At 39.2% G+C, this 8,565-nt stretch overlaps 1 protein-coding gene across 10 annotated transcripts in view; it reads left to right on the forward strand.

Annotated features, from left to right (window-relative positions):
* Positions 1-8,565, forward strand: part of Spag9 (sperm associated antigen 9) — a 132,020-nt gene that overhangs the window by 22,548 nt on the left and 100,907 nt on the right. The window lies entirely within an intron of this gene.

An 8,565-nucleotide genomic window follows, 5' to 3' on the forward strand; every position in this document is an offset into this window, starting at 1 on the left:
CTCTCTCTCTCTCTCTCTCTCTCTCTGTGTGTGTGTGTGTGTGTGTGTGTGTGTGTGTGTGTGTGTGTGTACACCGTGTGCATGCCTGGTGCCCTTCCTTGCTGGTCAAAAGAAGGCATCAGATTCCTTGGAACTGGAATTAGAGAAGGTTGTAAGGTACTAAGTGGGTGCTGGGAATCCAACTTTGGCAAGAGCAGCAAGGGCTCTGAATTGTTGTCATTTCCTCAACCCCTGCCCCAGGTTCACATGTTATTTCTGATTTTTAAAATTATTTCAAATCTCATGGATAATTTTGCCTTTTGGTAATGAAAATGGACAAATTCTAAAAAGTGAAATTTATAAAAAGAACTGGTAAAAATTATAAAAAGATTTGATGAGAAACTTCATGATCTCTTTTCTCTTTAAATTTAAATTAACTATTATTTTGGGGGGCAGGGCACATGTGGCATGGTGTCCACATGGATGCCAGAGGACAATTCGGAGGTATACAGTATTAACTTTTCCTACCATGTGTCCTAGCGATTGCACTTGGCTCATCAACCATGTCCCATGTAAGGTTACCATGTCACTCACTCGTTAGGGGGTTATACCAACACCTGCTGTTGGTTTTTTTTTTTTGAGATGGAGTCTCATTATGTATATTGCTAGTCTGGTAGCAAGCATCGCCCTTCATAGTGCTGGATTTTAGCTGCATGCCTCCTTACCCAGATTGGATAGCTGCTGTTAAGGAACTGCTAGTTGCCAGGGATAACCACCAACACTGGAAAGTGAAGTGTATTTGAGAATGGAACTCAGTGCATCCTCTAGAACTCTAGAAGGTCCAACTTGAGCTAAATGCAAAACAGTAGGAATTTGGAGCTCAAACACTGGAATTCAAGAATTCACAGGCTGTTTAGCAGATAGGGATTTTCAGTGGACTTTTGGTTACAGAAGCTAATGAGCAGAACAATGAGCTATATCCCATGACTTTGGTTTTAGGCTTGATGATACATAAGAGTTATGCAGCTTCTTTTTGCTAATTAAGAAATGGGTGGTTTCTCTAATTTTTGCTGTAGACTCTCCTATAAAAGTCTGAGCACTTAGAGAGCTTGTGAGGGAGATGCTTCCAAGTTGAGCATCTTATAATCAAGTAAGAAAATTTAGCCTTTTTTTGAGACATTCTTACTTTGTAGCCCAGGTTTCTGGAACTCATGTAGTCCATGCTGACCTTGAACTCACAGCAGTCCTTTCAGCCTCCCAAGTGCTGAGGATACAGATGTGAACTATGCTCAAGAAAATGTGGTTATTGAAGATAATATTTTAATTCTAAATTGATTATGCTTTTGTATCAAGGTTTATATAGTGTCTTAGTTTGGGTTTTATTGCTATGAAGATACACCATGACTAAGGCAACTCTTACAATCTTACAAGGACACTGGCTTACAGTTTCAGAGGTTCGGTCCATTATCATCAGGCAGGAAGTGTGGCAACGTCCAGGTAGATATGGTGCTGGAGAAGGAGCTGACAGTTCTGCATCTGGATACCACTGCAGCCAGGAGAGACTGTCTCTTCTGTGTTGGGCAGAGCTTTAGCACTAGGAGCCCTCCAAGCCCGCCTACAACAGTGACACACTTCCTCCAACAAGGACACACCTAATAGTGCCACTTCTCATGGGCCAAGCATATTCAAACCACCACACACATAAAGACATATCATAAAGAACTACACATAAAGACATATCAGAACCAAACAAATGTTCATTATTTTTCTGAGCAGTGGTGGTGCACACTTTTAATCCTATCACTCAGGAGGCAAAGGCAGGTGAATCTTTGAGAATTCGAGGCCAGCCTAGTCTACAGAGCAGTTGCCAGGGCTGTTACACCGAAAAAAATCTGTCTCAAAAAAAACAAAAAGCAACAACAACAACATTTTTTTTTTAATGTCCCTTTTTCCTTTACAAAGTACTGTTTTCAGTAAAACTTTCTTTTTGACTTGAAAAAGAATTGCTTATCTAAAATCTTTTTAGACATAAAGTGATCTGTTTCTGTTGTAAGAAACTTGAGCAAAACTCGCTTTATACTTAAAGTTGCATTAAATGTTTATCTTTATGTGTATCTCAGAGTCCTACACATATGTATGTGCACCACCTTTGTTCCTGATGCCTGCGGAGGGTGTCAGATAACTGTGGTCATGTAGGTGCTAAGAACCAGCCTTGCTCCTCCATAAGAGCAGCAGGTGCTCTTAACCTTTGAACTGAAAGCAAATTTTTTTATTTGATAATTTGTTTCATATTGAGAGTAGCTACTGTTGCTTTTCCTGCAAAAGGTAGCTCCAGTGGATAACTCCCCTGACCCCCCCCTTAGGTACATTATTAGCTTTTTTAATCACTAAAAACAAAACAAAACAAAAAACCCTGTTTTTCTTCTTTATATTGAATGAAAACAAAGCATACTTTGTTTGGTTTTTTGGTTTTCAAGACAGGGTTTCTCTGTGTAGCCCTAGCTGTCCTGGAACTCACTTTGTAGACTAGGCTGGCCTTGAACTCACAGATACTCTTGCCTGTACCTCCAAAGTGGTGGGATTAAAGGCATGGGCCACTATGCCTGGCTATTTTTATTTTTTCAAAAATATTTTGACCTTTTTTTTTGGGAGGGGGGGACTTAAGGCTTTACCTCCCCCAGATTTCCTGAATGAATTAAAGCCTGTCAATTTAAAAAAAAAAAAAAATCTACTTACACATGTCTCTGGAGACTGAAGGATTATCTTGGGCGACATCCTCAGAGATGCTGCTCATCTCATTTGACACAGAGTTATTGACTTGGAGCTGACTAATTAGTCTACACTGGCTGGCCAGAGAGCCCCAAGGAGCCTCCTGTTTTTGCCTCTCCAGTGCTGGAATTATAAGCATATCCTCATGCCCAGCACTTGAACTCAGGCATGAGTTTTGCAAACTCAAGTTTGCAGAGCAAGGACTTTACTGAGTTACCTCCCCAGCCTTTATTTAGTTCCTTGAGAGAGAGAGAGAGAGGAGAGAGAGAGAGGGGAGAGAGAGAGAGAGAGAGAAAGGTGTTGCACACGTGTGGAGGTCAGAGGACAAGTTTGTGGAGTCAGATCTCTTTCCACCTATGGATGCTGAAGATCAAACTCACATCATCAGGTGTGGGTGGCAAGCACTTTACCACCTGAGCCATTTTACTGGCTCAGCCTCTTAATTGAAAATCATTATTTATTTTACTTAAGTATGTGCATATGTGTGGGTGTGACTATGCCCGTATGCTGTGACATGCATGTGGAAGTCAGAGATAACTTCCTGGAGTTGGTACTCTCCTGCCATGTGGACCCTAGGAATCGACTCAGACTCGGCAGCATACATCTTTACCTGCTAAACCGTCTCTAGCTCCAGACCCCTTAATTTAAAAAAAAAAAAAAAAAATGGTGGCAAGAAGTTGTTATTAGTATCATTGGTCCCTATATTTTTGGGAATCCAGGCCTGGAAACAAGAGGCTTTTATTTTGTTTTGTTGTTGTATTGTTGTTATTGCTGTTGTTTGGTTTTTAGTTGGTGGGGACTTTTTGATTTGGCTTATTTGTTTTGCTTTTTCAAGATAGGGTTTCTCTGTGTAGTCCTAGCTGTCTTGGAACTAGCACTGTAGACCAGGCTGGCCAAGAAATCACAGAGATCAACCTGCCTCTGCCTCCCAATTGCTGGGATTAAAGGCATGAACCACCACTGGTAGAATAAGAGCTTTATAAGAGATGAAAATAAATTTCTGCAGACTATGTCACACTTTGTTTTATTTTATTTATTTGCACAGGCTCTAGAGATATAATCAGTGCTGGCCTTAGACTCCATCCCTCTAGCCTCAGCCTGCTGAATGCTTAGATTAGAGCTGTGCAGTTCTACATTGGTTTCCATTTCTCAGGTTTCGTCTGTACAGTGGCGAGTCTCTAGCTGTAAATTACTGCGTTTGTCAGGCTTGGTTGGTTTGTTTCAAAGTCTATATTCTTTTTAAAGTAGTCTTTAGAAGTCCAAGTTCTTCATTGAAGACTATTTTCTTATTTTAAAAGGGGAAATTTTGGTTGTGGTTTTCTACATGAAAGCAAGAAAAGGTAAAGAAATAGGAACTGAATTTAAAGAGTATTCACAGCTTAATATATGTTTTTAACAGTTATTTGGGTGGAGGGGGTGTGAATGTGTGCCACAGTGCATATGGTAATCAGGAGTAAGCGTATATGGACACTCACTCTCTCCATCTTACCTTGTGGGTCCTGGGACTTGAAAGCAGGCCATCGGGAAGTGGTGGGGACCAGCTGTGCCGACTGAGCTACCTCACCAGCCCCTCCCAGCTTTTGGTCATGAGTGGGTTTTATCAGATAGCAGTATGGCCTGACTGTTGAGAAGCTAAGTCTATTAAAAATTTTATCACAATTTTGTGGTAATATTTGAGTTTAGAGATTTCTGGTTGTTCTTCTCTCAGACTTTGAACTATCATGAAATATCTTTGATTTATTCAATGTAAGCAAATCATTTAAAAAAAACTTTATGTTCTTTTCCAAATGAAACAGTGATACTCCTGCTAATTAATATCTCATGATTCTTTAAGAAGAAATAAAATAGATATGATGTTTGGTAAGAAATATGTAAATTGAAGAAGTCCAATTTGGAATTTTACAGCTAATCAATTTTGCCATAGTGTGGTAGTAACTTTTTCTAAATTAGAAAATGCCTTCTACACTCATTATTTCTGTTTTATTTTATTTTATATTTATATTCTGTTTCTATTTTATCTTATAAGCCACATATTGAATGAGTCATGTAAATACAGATAATTAAGCATAGTTAAATATGAACTATAGTATGTTTAGCATTCCACAGTGGTTATGTTCTAGTTATAGCACAGAAGAGTAAGATAAGGCCTTTGTGATCAAAGAAATCATACTAGTGAAATCATACTAGTGAGAAGATAGGAGGAAAGAAGGTTAGGGTCATAGCCGACTAGTTATTTCATTTGTTTTTACAACACTTTTTGTACCTTAAGTATTTCGCCATTGTATAACCTTTATTTATTTTATATGTATCATACATTTTATACACACACACACACACACACACACGTATTTATCTTAGTTTGTATTTGCTATTGGGCAAACAGCATACATTTGGTCGTTAGAGGCCAACTGTGTTAAATGAGTTCTCTCCTTGCAACTTTTACATGGGTCCTGGGGATCTAACTCAGTTGCTAGGCTAACCAAGGAGATATGTTTACCCTCAAGATATTTTGCCAGTCCTGATCGGTTTTTAAAAGTTTTAGAAATTATATTTATTTAGCATGTGTGCATGTGGAGGTCATGGAACAACTTGGAAAAGTTAATTCTTCCTTCCACATTGGGGCTCCAGGAATTTCATTCAGAGTCATCAGGCTTGGCAAAGTAAGTGCCTTTACCCACTGAGCCATCTCACTTCACCCCTCATTAATTGTTCAAATGCATGGATACTTTGAACATCTAGAAGCTGTGCCATCTATTAGTAATTCTTGTTTCTCCTAAAGAGCTATGCATCTCCCTTCTACTGCGTCTCCCCTCTATTGAGAATTATTTAATAGCCATTTCTCTCTCTCTCTCTCTCTCTCTCTCCCTCTCTCCCTCCCTCCCTCCCTCCCTCCCCTCCTTTCTCTTCCTCCCTTCCTTCTTTCCTTCCTTCCTTTCCTAAATTTTGGCTGTTCAGAGGCAAATGTTATAATAATATTTTGACTTGGTTATCACATTTATATTTTCTAGACCAAAATCTAGTAACAATATTGAATACTACTTCAAATCCTTCATTGAATAAAAGGATGACTCAAGGTGCAAATAGGCTGGTATAAAGTAGAAGCATGAAAATCAGGAGTTCAGGACTAGTCTGGTCTACAGAGAGAGTTCAAGGCCATTCTGGGCTCCATGAAACACTGTTGAGAGAGAAGGGGGAGGGACAGAGGGAAGGAGGGAGAGAGAGAGAATATGAATATGAATACAACAATCAAGGTAAAGGTAAATGTGAGCCTGGTAGGACTTGTTGTTCACTGGTTGGAGAGTTTTACAGGGGATCAGAACAACAAACCCAAAGCTTCCTTTATCACCTGGCTGGCTGGCTGGCTGGCTGGCTGGCTAGCTGGCTGGCTGGCTGGCTGGCTGGCTAGCTGGTTGGTTGGTTGGACAAATTTTTTTCTAGTATAATGAAGCATATTAACGGTAAATACCGTTTCACGTCTATAGTTTCCCCTCTTGTCATAATCTTCTTAGAATATATTTAAGGAAGCTGGTCAAGGAATGTGAACATTTTTTAGTACTTCATAGTATTTGTGTGTTGTCCTAGTTTCTAGTGTTGGACATTTGTTAACAACATATTAGCACTCAGAGTAGATGCAAACTTCTTGTTAGGCTGCCTGCTCGGGAACTGATTGCCCTCCACTCAGCTCCTGAGTTTACAGGACTTCCCTAAGGTAGGCTGCTAATTGCCTTTGGGAAGACAAAAACAGAGATTTAGTGTGCCTTGATATCTATCTATCTATCTATCTATCTATCTATCTATCTATCTATCTATCTATCTATCTATCTATCTATCTATCTGGATATCTATTTTATACATTGGTGTTTTGCATGCATGTATGCCTTTGTGGGGGTGTCAGATCCCCTAGAACTGGAGTTACAGACATTTGTGAGCTGCTATGTGGTTGCTGGAAGTTGAACCAGGGTCCTCTGAAAGAGCAGCCAGTGCTCTTAATCTTTGAACTATCTCTCTAGCCCCAAGATGGCATTTGTTAGCATTGTTTTTTAAGCTGTTTGAAAACTGTTCTTTAACTCTGCCTGTCTTTCTTTGAGTGGAAATCCTTTGTTTTGTTTAATATTAATTCCAAGTTGGTGGATGTTTGCCTGCATGTATGCCTGTTACCACTTGTGCGCCTAGTGCCAGAGGAGGTCATAAGAGATTATCAGATCTCCTGGAACTGGAGTTACAGACGGTTTTGAGCTGCCACGTATCCATTAGAAGAACAGTCAGTGTTTTATTTGCTGAACCATCTCTCCAGCTTTATTTTTTGAGACATAATATCCCCTATATGAACCATACTAGACTTGAGCTCAGAGAAATCTGTCTGCTTCTACCTCCCCAGTGCTGGGATAAAGGGCTTATTATGCTACCATGCTTGCCTTGAAAATTCATTTTTAAAAATTAGATGGAAAATATTGAAGACTAAAAAAACATGTATTAGAAACTGTTTTTGATCTTTCTACCCTTTCTATACCTCACTGAGACATTCATTTACCTTTTCAATTTGATATAAAGATCTTAGTCTAGTAAGATGCTCTAAGCCTTCATCTTGAAACTTTGTTATTAGAAGAAAAAAAACCTCATTTCTTTTTCAAAGGAATAGTCACTTTATTAGTTGGAAACTATGTAAAAGTAGTATAGTCATTAACACACTGTGTTTTAAAAGAATAAATGGGGCTGGAGAGATGGCTCAGTGGTTAAGAACACTGACTGCTCTTCCAAAGGTCCTGCATACTGTCTCACAACCATCCATAATGAGATCCGACACCCTCTTCTGGTGCGTCTGAAGACAGCTACAGTGTACTTAGATATAAAATAATAAATTTTTAGGCCGGAACGAGCGGGATTGACTGAAGCAAGCAGAATTCAAATTCCCAGCAACCACATGATGGCTACAGTGTATACATACATACATACATACATACATACATACAGTGTACTCATATATACAATAAATAAATAAATAAAATAAATCTTTTAAAAAATAAAAATAATACTTCCAAAGCAAGATCTATTAATGAGTTGATTGATGGTTGAGAATTTTCACAGCTCAGAAGGAAGAAAGGTAGTTTTAAGTTTACCAAGTATGTTTTCATGCTTAAACTTTCTTTGGTGTTTTGCCGTGTTGTTCAGTAAAAGTTAGATATCTGATGATTTGTGGATTTTTTTTTTTTTTTTTTGCCTGCCTCTCTCTGCCTCCCGAGTGCTGGGATTAAAGGCGTGTGCCACCACGCCCGGTGTGGATTTTTTTTTTTTTTTAAAGGTCACTTTTAAAAGTTTCAGATTTGTATTTTCATACTGGAAAAAAAAAAAAGACCTTGGAATTAACTGCACAGAAGGTTGCTTTTAATTCATCTTAATTTGAGTCTAGTTCTTTTAGGTTCAGAAATTTGTGTAAGAAACTTTTCTTGAGGGATTCTTTTTTTAAAAGCCTGTATATAAAAAGCAAAGCAAAGGGCTGGAAAGATGGCTCAGTGGTTAAGAGCACACTGAGTGTTCTTCCCGAGGTCCTGAGTTCAATCCCCAGCAACCACATGGGGGTCTTACAACCATATATAATGGGGTCTGATGCCCTCTTCTGGCATGCAGGTGTACATGTAGACACAGCACTCAAACACATAAATAAATCTTTAAAAACAAAAACAAAAACAAAAAACCCCCAAAGGCTGGGCATGGTGGCGCACACCTTTAGTCCCAGCACTCGGGAGGCAGAGGCAGGTGGATTTCTGAGTTTGAGGCCAGCCTGGTCTACAAAGTGAGTTCCAGGACAGCCAGAGCTAT

The sequence above is a fragment of the Mus pahari genome, chromosome 14, assembly GCF_900095145.1.
Source record: "Mus pahari chromosome 14, PAHARI_EIJ_v1.1, whole genome shotgun sequence".
In the NCBI taxonomy this organism is placed as follows: domain Eukaryota; kingdom Metazoa; phylum Chordata; class Mammalia; order Rodentia; family Muridae; genus Mus; species Mus pahari.